General features: G+C 42.6%; 1 protein-coding gene across 3 annotated transcripts in view; it reads right to left on the reverse strand.

The window, feature by feature from the left end:
- CALN1 (calneuron 1) overlaps window positions 1-12,965 on the reverse strand; it is a 692,151-nt gene that overhangs the window by 423,367 nt on the left and 255,819 nt on the right. The window lies entirely within an intron of this gene.

Here is a 12,965-nt window from a genome sequence, read left to right on the forward strand (position 1 = left end):
TCACTATGTTGACAAGAGGAGTGCAGTGGATTTGAAACATTAGAGAGTATAACAAACTTCTGTTGGCCTGAATCCTTTCCCCTGACAAGGAGCTGAACTTGAGGGTCCTTATTTTAGATAAAGAACATAGAGGAGTGGGGAGGGTGAGTGTGGGCAGAGGAGCAGTCTGCACCTGTCACTGAGCAGAGGACTGAGGACTGGAGAGGGCACTGGCCAGAAGAACCAGATTCAGGAGCTAAGGTCTCAACAATAGAACAAGGAGGAGGGCTGAGCAGTCACCTGCAGGAACAGCTGGACCCTGAGATGTCTTTTTCAGGTAGTTGGGAGTTGGGGGGTTGATCAGTAGATGAACTGGCTTCACCAAGAGCATCAGCTCCCTAAGGATAACCTCTGTCTGCTGAGGCTTCCCCAGATTGCTTAACACAGGCAAAAAAGGAGAGGCAGACTTCTGTAGATCCTTCCAAAGCCAGGTCCCTCTGCTCACTAGCAAGGAAAGTTACGGTGTACAGTTATAGACATCATGGGAAAAGGAAGTGTCCGAAATGGAGTGCCCAAAAACTGAGAAAACTGGAAGAACCTTGATATCATAGTGAGTCAACCTCACGTTGCAAGCAATAAACACAAAAGGATTAAAAATCTGGATTATTTTTGTTTGTTTTGCAGAGTCAGGGGTTTATCCAACTTGATTTCACAGCTCCCAGGTTACTTTCTCATTTACATAAAAAGAAATGAAGTGTCTAGGTGTTAACACACTGGGTTAAGCACAAATAGTCTAGAGCACATGGACTCAGGTAAGGATTCCAGTTCAAGCCTCTAGCTCCCCAACTGTGGGGGGGGGGGGGGTGTCGCTTCACATATGGTGAAGCAGGTCCGCAGGTATCTTTCTCTCCCCCTCTCTATCTTCCCCTACTCTCTCATCTCTCTGTCCTATCCAATAAAAAGTTGGAAAATATGGCCTGCAGGAACTGGATTCATAGTACCAGCACTGAGCCCCAGTGATAACCCTGGAGGTAAAATAAATAAAATATAGAGAGGACTGACATTTTTTTAAAAATAAAAGAACTGGGATACCTGAGAAAGATGGGTCCTGATAGTGGGGCAGCTTGAAACGTTCCTACTCATGACCACAGAATGTGAGCTCAGATCTAGAGGGATGAAGAGGTCACATAGGCTCCTAAGATGAATATGGGCCCCAGATCACATTAAATCAATGGGGTTTACAGTCAACAATATTTATACCCCTTTCCCATATTAGGGAGCTACTCTCTTCCCTGATTCAGCTTTCTGGTCCTTTTTCAGCCATGACATCATCTCCCTAGATAATAAATTTGATCCACCTGTATATCAGATTTCAGGCTCAGGAGAAAAAATAAAACTAGTATAGTCAAAGGCCCTTTGGAATAGAACTAAAATAGGCCTATTAGCGATCTACAAATCGGAGACCCCCTCCAACTCTTCATCTGCACTATTCCAGCCTTTAGGTTCATGATTAGTCAACAACTTGTTTGGCTTTATGTATGTTAACTCTCTTTTCAGCCACCAGGTTCCAGGTGCTAGAAGGATGCCAACCAGACTTCCCTGGAAAGACAACCCCACCAATGTGTCCTGGAGCAATATGTCCAGAACCCCACCCCACTAGGGAAAGAGAGAGGCAGACTGGGAGTATGGATCAACCTGTTAGTGCCCATGTTCAGTGGGGAAGCAATTACAGAAGCCAGATCTTCCACCTTCTGCATCCCATAATGACCCTGGATCTATACTCCCAGAAGGATAAAGAATAGGAAAGCTATCAAGGAAGGGGATGGGATATGAAGTTCTAGTGGTGGGAACTGTGTGGAGTTGTACCCCTCTTATCCAACGGTTTTGTCAGTGTTTCCTTTTTATAAATGAAATAAAAGTAAAATAAAATAAATATATATTTTAAAAAAAACAGAGCTGGGGGGTGGGAGTGGAGATTCCATAGCATCTGAGCTCTCTCCCTCCCACTTGGTAACAGAGCTTGAGCCTGAGCTGAGCACATAGCAAAGCACCTAGTAAACTCTTTCTCCTATCCATATGATGAAAGGTATGGGAAACAGATTTCCTGTGTAATTACCTCATTACTAGTGTGGTTAAGCTAGTCAGTCTATTCTGCATTTCTCTTGTTAACCCATATACAGATTCTTTACATTAGCAGAGGAGAGTCAGAGTTTCATGACTCTTCTTGTTTATGACTGCATTCCCTCACAAAGAATTGCTGGTTTTTTTTTCTTTTTACCAATTTCGCCTTTTGCCATTTAGAATTTTTATGTCTGTGTAGAGGCATTGTTTATTAATATCATATCATTCAATTCAGTCATATTGCATTCCCCATGGCACTTTTCACTTCCCTATTTTTCTTGCTGAAAGAATTGCACTGTCACTTTAATATCTTTCACTGTGGTTCTTTGCATTAAACAAAAAACTTATTAGGAAAGTTCTAAGACCAATAAGTTACTTTCTGTAGATATTTCCAACTTGTTTCAATATCCCCATTTCCTACATTTTCTTAGTATCATTTTTCTAAGGTGTAGGTTTTTTAAAATGATTTACTTATTTATTTATGTATTTATTTAAATTAAAGAGGCAGAGAGAGAGAAACCAGCGCACTTCTCAGCTCTGGTGCACAGTGGTTCCAGGGGTTGAACCTGGGACCTCTGAGGCTTCAGGGATATAACTCTGGAGCATTCACTACCTGCTACACTTCTCCCTACTATTAAAGTGTGATTTTTTTTAATTCCCAAGGTAAGTAGGTTTGTAAGTCAGCTGCTCAAGAGGATCACACAATTATACAGAGAGAGAAAAAGAAAGAGAAGGGAGAGGGAGAGAGGAAGAGAGGGAGAGAGAGAGGGGAAAGAGGAGGGGGGGAGATATGAACATCTGGCACATCAGTCTTTGATAGTTAGCTCCTAAATAACCTCAGTGCCAGAAGGGAATCAGGTCTGAGTATGTAGTGCTCAGAATACCACTTCCATTTCAAACCAGATCTCCCCCTCACGGCACCTCTCCTAGAAAACATAGGCTAGCCATAAAAACTGAAGAACCGGAAAAGAGGGGAAAATGCTGATTCGGCCAAGGATGACAGAACATGGTGGTGTCCGGTCAAAGCTGGAGCTTAGCTTGATTCTCTCTCCTGCAATGAAGTCAAGTTTCAAGTTTAAATATAAGTTACACTCTTGCAACCAGGTCACTTAGTTGCAGAAGTAAGTCAACAACCTTGGAGACTCACTCCTCCCTAAAGTTCTAACCTGAGATGTGTGAGAATGATTTCCCTTGTTTTGTTGGGGCCATAGCTTCACCACTCCAGGTTACTTGTCAATTCAGAAAGAGAAGGGTGGTGATGAGCCTTGAGAGCATATGTGTTACTATGCTCAAGGACCCAAGTTCAAGTCCTCAGCCCCCACCTGCAGGCAGGAAGCATCACAAATAGTAAAGCAGTGCTGCAAGTATCTCTCTCTCTTTCTCTCTCTCACTACACTCTCAATTTCTCTGTCTCTATCCAATAGATAAATAAAATATTTTAAAAAGAGTGAGATAGAGTGTCATCACAGCACTGGAGTTTCCTCCAGTGCCATACTGTCTCCCATGTGGTGCCAGGGCTTGAACTCAGGCAGTGCACATAGTGAGGCAGGTGTCCCACCTAGTAAGTTGTCTCTCCAGCATCCATAGAATAATGTTTTTAAAACTCTTCAATGAGCCTGAGGTCACTCAGAGAAGCCTCATAAGATCTACTATCACCACTCAAAACACTTGAGGAGCCATAAACACTGTCAAAATTGGGACCCAAAGACCACAAACTGATCCGGCCACTCACTGACCCACACAAGCATATGAGCACTGGTCAGTGGCCTAAACACACCCCCAGCTATTAGCTGACTCTCAGATTGCACTTACCTTTCACAAAAAAGACAGAACCCATCACCACTGAGTACTTTCCCAAGGATGCCTCCAGGGCTCAAAGGAAACCAAGTAATTCATGAATCAAGGCAGCTTCCTTGACTGAATGACCCTAACTCCCCCCCTCCCAGATTGAACTGTACCCCAATGGCTCATGTCCTCAGGGCATGGCAGGCCTCCAAACCTTGCAGGGAAAGAACTTTTTCTCACTTTACCTGTCCATTCAAAGGCCAGCCTAGTCAAAGACCTTCTGGGAAAGAAGCAGCCAGTTCCTCTCAGGGAATTAGTTCTAACCCCTCTCACCTGGTGCAGACACATTTCTACTTAGGCCCAGGGAAAGTGTGTTGGTATGCATGAGACCCCTTCTGTTTCATTTGGTTTAAATCCCCCCTGCTTAACACTATTCTATTTACATAACCACTTCATTCTATTTATATAACCGCTGTTAACAAGCACCTCCCTCCAGGGCATTGGTTCAATCCCCACTGTTTCATGATATGTTTTTGCTCCACCCCCCCTCCTTGTCACACCCTGATCCTCTCCTTGTCACACTCTGATAGTCACCAGTCACTTTTCTCTCCACCCTCTCTATGTCACACCCTGTTTCTACCCTACTTGGCAAGTATATATAAAGACAGCATTGTGAGTTTTAGAGTACTTTACCTTGAGTTTAGCTTAGCTCGTCTTAGATTGTGCTGCATCCTGCATGAATAAAGAGATACTGCCTACAGCTCAACTATGAGTCCCTGGTCGTCTGTTACCTGCCCGTGAAGCCAGCCCGGCGAAAACAACCTAGCCCGTCGAAAACGACAAAAGTGCTTTAGAATCTGCCACTTTCTATCATCAGCAGAGACTACAATTAATGCCCACCCAGCAGTCACTCCCCTCCCAGGCATATAGCTGATTCTCAGTCCATGTTTACTAAAGACTCCAGTTCCAGTAGAATTGCTTAAGAATCGATCCTAGAACCTTGCAGTCAGCGTTGCATCAGGAAGAGTGCCCACCCATCCCACAGGCATTTATTGGGTACCACATATGTGTTGGCCACAAGCCTAGGCAAAGTGGCAGTGACAGTTCCCACACTTTCCTGTTGCTGCTGCTTTCTGTAAGAACACCATCCATAAGTAAGAAAGGGTCAGTACATCTGAACAATACAGCTCCACCTCCAGAATAACAGACTATAACCTGGCCATCCCCGATACAAAAGCAGCACATTCTAGCTGAAACTCACAAGTTCCACACTGGAAAGAGACATCTTCATTTCCTTTTTTCACTCTCTTTTACCACTTTAATTGTTTTGGGTTTTTTTCCAGCATTTTAGTGGAGAGGTAAATGGCTTAGAGTATAGTTGTTAACACATAGATACAATTTCTCATCTCCCTGTGATAGGTGTCTGCACAACACTCTCACCCTCAACTTAGGTCTTCCCCACCATCATTCACCAGATCTCCACAGCTCTCCCACCCCCACCTCACAGTCCTTTCCCAGAGCCCCTTGTAATATACCACACCCAGTCCAAATTTTACTTTGTGTTTGCTCTTTCTGTCCATGTTTCTTGTTATTTTAACCAGTTTTAAGTAATTTCAGTGGCATTTAACACATTCATTCCTGTGTAAATATCACCACCATCTATCTCTTGAGCTACATTTTACTACCCCAAAATGAAACTCGGTAACCATTTAATAATAATGTAATAATAAAACACCCCATTCACCTTTTGCCCAACCTGTGGTGCACTCCAGTCTATGAATTTGACAACTTCTAGGTGCCACGTCACATAGTCTTTGCAACTGGCTAATTCCATTTAATATGAATCAAGGTATATCCATGTTGTAGTTGTGCCAAGTTTCATTCCTTTTTAAGGCAGAATATTATATCACTACATTAAATACCACACATTGTTTATCTATGTGTCTGTTAATGAACATTTCCATTGAACTTTTTGGTTACCATGAGCAATGGCACTAAAGTCACAAACAGAAAAATACCTGTGAGGTCCTGCTGTAAACACCACAAGGGACTCAAGAATAGATGTTTTCAGTACTTTGAAGCATAACCCAAAAGTGGAACTTAAAATAATTATATGGTAATTCTATGTTGAGCTTAAGAGCTTAATGTTTCAGGAGGTCACCTCCAGGGCTTCACTGCTCTAGGATAAGTTTTTCAGATAAAAAGGTTGAAACTGAGACAAAGAAGCAAAGAGAGGGAGTCTGGTGGTAGGGCAGCAGGTTAAGCGCACATGGTGCAAAGTGCCAAGGACCAGCATAAGGATCTGGGTTCAAGCCCCTGGCTCCCCACCTGCAAGGGAGTCGCTTTACAGGCAGTGAAGCAGGTCTGCATGTGTCTGTCCTCTCCTGCCTCGATCTTGCCCGCTTGTCTCCATTTATCTCTGTTCTATCTAACAACGACAACATCAATCACTATAACAACAATAAAAAAGGAGGAGGAGGAGGAGAAGGAGGAGGAGAAGAAGGAGAAGAAGAAGAAGAAGAAGAAGAAGAAGCAGAAGAAGAAGAAGAAGAAGAAGAAGAAGAAGAAGAAGAAGAAGAAGAAGAAGAAGAAGAAGAAGAAGAAGAAGAAGAAGAAAGAGAGAAAGACATCACAGCATGAAATCTGTGTATGGAAGAGGCCAGCTTCAGACCTGGGCCTTGCATATGACAAAGCAGCTTTGATGTATTTTTAAGTTTGGGGAGTAAGAAAGGGCAAACTCATAACTGCTTTACAAACCATGAAGAAAATAAAATCCAGCCTATCATGATCCTGAAAAGTCAGATTTCATTTATTCACAGATAATTTGTATGAAATTAAATTATCTTACATTCTTAAGCTTCTAGAATATGGGGTAAATAATGTCTGAGATTTAGAAACTAACTGGTTCTGGAGCCAGGAAGTGGTGTACCCTGTAGGGAGAACACACATTACCATGCACAATGACCTAGGTTCAAGTCCTTGGTCCCCACCTGCAGGGGGGAAACCTGAAGTGTTTTTTCCTTTGTTTAAAATCTGCCCAGAATCTGATCAGACTTGGGGTGAATGCAAACTTGGTATGAGCACATAGTTGATCTGTTAAGGTCATTAAGGAATTAACAGAGTTATGTATGAGTCCCCTGCCCCAGGTCCACTAACTGCCAGCTCCACTTATCAGCCTCCAGGCAACTCGCAGCCATGCCCAACACACACTGAGACCTTCCTTCTCCATGAAGACAAATGTGTTTGGCCATGAGCGAGTAATGCCTTAGAGCTGAAAAGTAACATATTATAATCAAAAACTATCATCAGAGACTCAGAGGAAATGCTTTCCTTCTCCAAGTATTGTGTAGAGGGGACAGTCTTTCAGAGCTCATGGGAGGTGAGGGGAGGGCCTACATGCCACAAATTAGCCTGAAGCTGTTAGCACCTACCCTGATATTTTGTATCAAACAGATGTCTTTAAAGAGAAAGAGACTGTGCAAATAGGTAAAATTTAAGATTCAACAACTCATGGGGTATGATTAGTGTCAAACCATGCAGCAGGGTTTTTATCATTTCTGTACTTCAAGAAAGACTTCAAGAATTCAGGCAAATCTGGCCCTAGTCATACCTGGAAGATGAGGAATGTACCTTAGAACCTTTAAACCTGGGGGTTCAGGCAGTAGCACAAAGTACAAAATGAAAGGACCCATGCAAGGATCCCAGTTCAAGCCTTGACTCCCCACCTGTAGGGAGGTGGGGCTTCACCACCTGCTTCACAGGTGGTGAAGCAGGTCTGCAGGTGTCTATCTTTCTCTTCTCCTCTCTGTCTTCCCATCCTCTCTCGATTTCTCTCTGTCCTGTCCAACAACAACAATAACAGTAACAACAACAATGGAAGAAAGATGGCTGCTAGAAGCAGTGGATTCATAATGCAGACACTGAGCTTCAGCGATAACCCTCAGGTACAAGACCAAAATAAGGCTCTCAGCACCCCCTGATATATGTGTGTGGGCGTGCGCACACACACACACACACACACACACACACACTCCTGAAAAAGACAAGAAAGTAACCAATTCCAAATTCCTAGTTAAGAGATAGTTTTGCTCTTTCACTTTAAAACATCCTTCATACTTTCTAGTTTGATTCAATCAATTCTATTTCCACTGCACAGGCAAGAAAAAATTAAAAGAAATCCAGAAAGTTCCTATACTCTCACTCCCTGGGCCTGCTGAGCAAAGGCAGTCATGTTCAGTCCTTATAAAACACTTTTTCACACACCATCTGGCTGCATGCTTTTCTCATGGGCCAGGCACTGAAATGATTCAATTTTATAGCGGGGGACTCAGAGATGTGCGATTGTTTTCATTGTGCCTAAAGTCACTGAAGTCACCAAAGACAGACCTAGGATTTGAACCAACTTCAGCTAACTTCAGAATTTCCATTGCAGGCAAGAAAACAAGTTCTTCATCTTTGGCTGGAGGCTACCAGGACCAACCAGGTTATAAGGAGCTGACCTTTGATGTCTCTTTATAAGTCTACCAAGCAGGGATACCTAAAGTGTATTTTTATGATGCTGTGAGAAAGACATATGTGGTCAGCAGCCAGCGTGAGCTTCTCTGAAAATCTAAGACAGATTTGGGTTTAGGTAGGTTTCACTGTCAATCAATAAAGTGAATCAAATGAGCACATATAGGTGACCTTTATTTTTTTTAACTCAAAGAGTTCTTCCTTCAGGTAGAGCATTCTGATTTTTTGCCAAGTATGCAGGATGACCAAGAAATACACCATAGCTTATGAAGCACAGTTAAAGGATATAAAGCAATTTAGTTGCTAGAGAAGAGGTCCCTCTCAATCCCCCAGCCACCAGTAACCATAGGACTAAATGGCCACCAGGTCACAGGGTTTGGTCCCTGGACTCTTTCCCTCAACAAAGATTATAATATCATAAAGATTCAAAATTTTCTATCCCTAGGCCAACACTCTGTGCCCCCAAATTAAAATTGGACACGTAAGGGTCCACTGACTATTTCCAGTAGGGTGGGATTCAGTTCTTATCATCTCCTACTACTACCTTGTTCAAACTCCTGTGTCCCTGGTCTCAGCACCCAGCAAGCTGTCTAATCAGGGAGCCATGAACCCCACTCTCTTTCCCCTTGACCACCTCATACCCAGACATCAAATCTGCCATAGTGAAGAGGGTATATACAGGACTTAGTGGAGGACAGAGGTTTTGACATCAAAGAAAGCTGACAATAGATTCCAGCTCACTAATTATTATTTATGTGACTTAAAAGAAACCTGATAATCTCCCAGAGTTATTGTAAACATTAATCTTGATCACATAAACATAGTCAAGTGTTTGATTTTTTAACTTCCCAAGTCTGCTTCTCTCCAATGTATTGACACTTCCTAAATTTAGACTCCTTTCTCCCCAACTACGACAATGGGCTGTCCCAATCTATAGACAGACTCCCCTCAAATCCAGTGTCCAACCACAACTAATGTAGACTTTGTAAAGATAAAATGATCACACTTATGCTCATCAATATATCTTGAAAAATATGCACACAAGAAAAGAAAACAAATGAAAATTCTTTATGTACTGGTGGGTATAGGAGATGCTCAGTTTGTAAGATGTAGGTAATAATTGGTGGCTTCACCCTTTTATTGAGCAAGAAAATGCAAAATGGGCCAGACAGATAGTTAATCTAGTAAGACACATGCCTTACCATGCACATAACTCAGGTTCAGATGCCAACACCACACTACAGTGGCACTAGAGGAAACTCTGGTCTCTCTCTCTCTCTCTCAACCCCTCCCTCCCTCTCTCCTTCCCTACCTCTCTTTTCACCTCACCACCATCTCTCTCCCTTTATCTCAACAAAAAAAGCAGCCTGGAGTAGTGATATCACCTGTGCACAAGACTCTAACTCCACGAATATGAATATATATCAGACCTTCTCCACAGAAAAATAAAATCACTATTCATAAACATGAAATAATCATAAGCTCCAAGTGATGCAAAGACCCCAGGTTGAAACTCCCCACTTAGAATTGTCTGTTGCCTCATCTTCAGCAAATTTGTTGCTCTTCATGGGTCTGTCCTCCAGGCAGACTAACATCACTGAGGATTCAACATTTGAAACAGACTCTCTGATTTGCATATTCAGGGTCCCCAAAATCTGGCAAGAAAATTTGGCAGTCAGTTCAAGGCACTTTTCCCAGAAATAGATGGCACCAATGGAAAGTGCTTAAAGCAGAAAAGCATGATCCATCCAGCAGCTGAAACCCTGAGAAACACCTTCTGCCCCAGCAAGAGCTGGCTAAGAAATGGCACATGGCAGTGGGAGGGAAGAAGCCATAGAGGCACAGGAGATGCTGGGTTTTAAGGCGTGTCCCCAGTACCCCACTTTCCAGCTCCAGGGCCTGAGCACCAGATAGCACCACCATACAGCTCTTGAAAGCCTGCTACAAATTGCTTGGGGCACCAGACCAATGCTTTTCAGACCAGCTTGTCCACAACCCTTCCAGGTAGAGATTGCTAAACTGCTTCCCAGGTGGCTGATAAGCTACAGACCCTGAGGTTCCCATCACTGGTGTCAGCAGAGTAACAATGAGCAAAGCTCAACCCACTGGCACTAACCCTAGAGCCAACCCAACACCTGAGTGTGCAGCTGGTGGCACATTCCCTAGGCCAGCACTGCCTTGGGCCTTGGGACCACTTAAGGAGTTTCACAGAAAAAAACTACACCGTAAACCTTTAATGTGACAAATAATCGGTACTAAAGTTAATGTTGATAGCTTAATAGAAACAATAAAACAAATGATCTTGGACCAAAGAGATATTTCACCAAGGTAGGGTGTCTACCTTGCTTGCCATGTGAAGCGCCCAGTCCTTATACCACATGGGAGTGCTATAGCATTGTGGTATTTCTCCCTCCCTGTGTCAGCCCAGAGCAGTCAAATCATGTACGCACAAGGCCTCGGTGCAGAACAAAAAAGGTTCAACCAGACAATGTTAGGGGTTCTGTGAGGGTGAGAAAAAAGCTGTGGGAGAAATAAATACACAACTGGAAGCAGGGACACTCCAGGTCAAAGAAGTTCCACCTAACCAAAACAACAGTGGGTTTCCACTTCCAGAAAGCATCTCTAGGCAAACACAATCTCCAGCTTCAGGAAGTAATGAATGGAAAACAATGCCACTCCAGTATCCCCCCACACATCCCAGGTTAGAGAGGAGTGAGTGCTGCTCACAGACCCCAACTCCAGCCTCCCCATCTCCCACTACCATCACCTATGCTCCCACCCATGGAATACGTGACTGTGGGGTATGTCTCCTTAGTTTCAAAGGAAAGTCCTGGGCATGCACTCCTGACCCTGGTGAGAATCTTAATGAGGACTTAAAAGAATTTCTACCCATTCATAGATGTTTTCCACATCAAGACTGAATCTTGCAGGATCCTAAGTCTTTCTCTCAGACAATCCAGGTTTTGGCACTTGTGTTATTGCAGCCTCTGTTTCCTTTCTTTTCTTCAGCAGTTATTTATGTGTGGCACACCTGGGCTTCATATATGTGTGAATTCATTGCTCTGGAGCAGTTTTTTTTTTAGATAAAGAAAGAGAGCACACAAGTAGAACCTGAACTGGACTTGGTGTATTGCACCAAAGTAAAAAGACTCTGGGGTGGGTAAGGGGGGGGTGGAGAATACAGGTCCAAAAAGGATGACAGAGGACCTAGTGGGGTTGTATTGTTATGTGGAAAAACTGAGAAATGTTATTCATGTACAAACTATTGTATTTACTGTCAAATGTAAAGCATTAATCTAATAAAAGAAATTTTAAAAAGAAAGAAAGAGCACAAGACAGATTGAGAGATATGAAGAGAGATACCACAGCAGAGAAGTGCCCCTCTCCCCAGTTCCACAGCATTCTCATGGGGATTGCACCTGGGTCATGTGCAAGATGAGGTAGGTGTTTTGCCAGGTAAGCCTTCTTTGGCGATTTAAATTTGTCTTACTACCAAGGAAGACTGAGTTTCCTGAAATATAAAATGTATGGTTGTCCTTATGAGCTCAGAGCTAAGATACTGAGAACACTGCCAAAGTGCTTGGATAGGGCCAGTGAAATATCAGTAACTCACTTGTGTTACTTTGCCATGTCCACACCCAAGGTTTGAGCCCAGCCACCACCACGCTGAAGGAAGCTTTCTCTCTGCCTGACTCCTCTGTCTCTATATAAAAAGAAAAAAGTGTCCAGAGACATTCACAGTGACAGACTTTTCTGATGTGGGGCATTCACAGCTGGACAGGAAACCATTTCAGTAGACTGGCTAATATGTTACTTTTTTCTCTCAAGACCCAACTTATCTTGATCTAAGTGACAATTCTCAGTCTGCATGGGTTCTCGGGTCAACATCATCATCAGAGCACTACAATTACTATTTATTAGGTACTATTACAAATACACAGTTGTATTTCCTCAAATAATCCATAGTAAGCATGTCTAACTATCCAAATGGACAAGTGAAAAAAAAAAATTCAAGGAGTCATCTAAGCATCAAATACATGCAAATTCTGCTCTCATTACAGGATGAATAATTGGGCACAACTAACACGTACTGGAACAGACCTCTCTTATCAGAGGACCTGGTGTTCATTTCTTCTCCAAGTGTTTCTGGGCCATTGCTCTGTCTATGCTTTCACTGTGTTTGTTTAAGGGAAGGTACAGGACATAGTGAATTCTGCCTTAAAGAATGAGACAAACACACCAAAAGTTCACATCTTCCTGGGGACCTGATGGGTATCTCCACCCATCTAGCCTTCTCTGCTCCTTTCCTTTCACATTTCAATACATGAATTTTAAATACAGTATACACACACACACACACAAACACACACACACACACACACACACACACACACATATATATATATATATATATATATATATATATATATATATACATACATATATATGGTACATTAGATATATTCAAAAAAGAACAACCTTTGAATGGTTCCAAATTATAGATTCATCATTTCAAATCTCCTACAACAATACTTTTTCCTCAAAACAAACAAAAAAACACAAGAGAT

The sequence above is a fragment of the Erinaceus europaeus genome, chromosome 15 (assembly GCF_950295315.1).
Source record: "Erinaceus europaeus chromosome 15, mEriEur2.1, whole genome shotgun sequence".
Classification (NCBI taxonomy): domain Eukaryota; kingdom Metazoa; phylum Chordata; class Mammalia; order Eulipotyphla; family Erinaceidae; genus Erinaceus; species Erinaceus europaeus.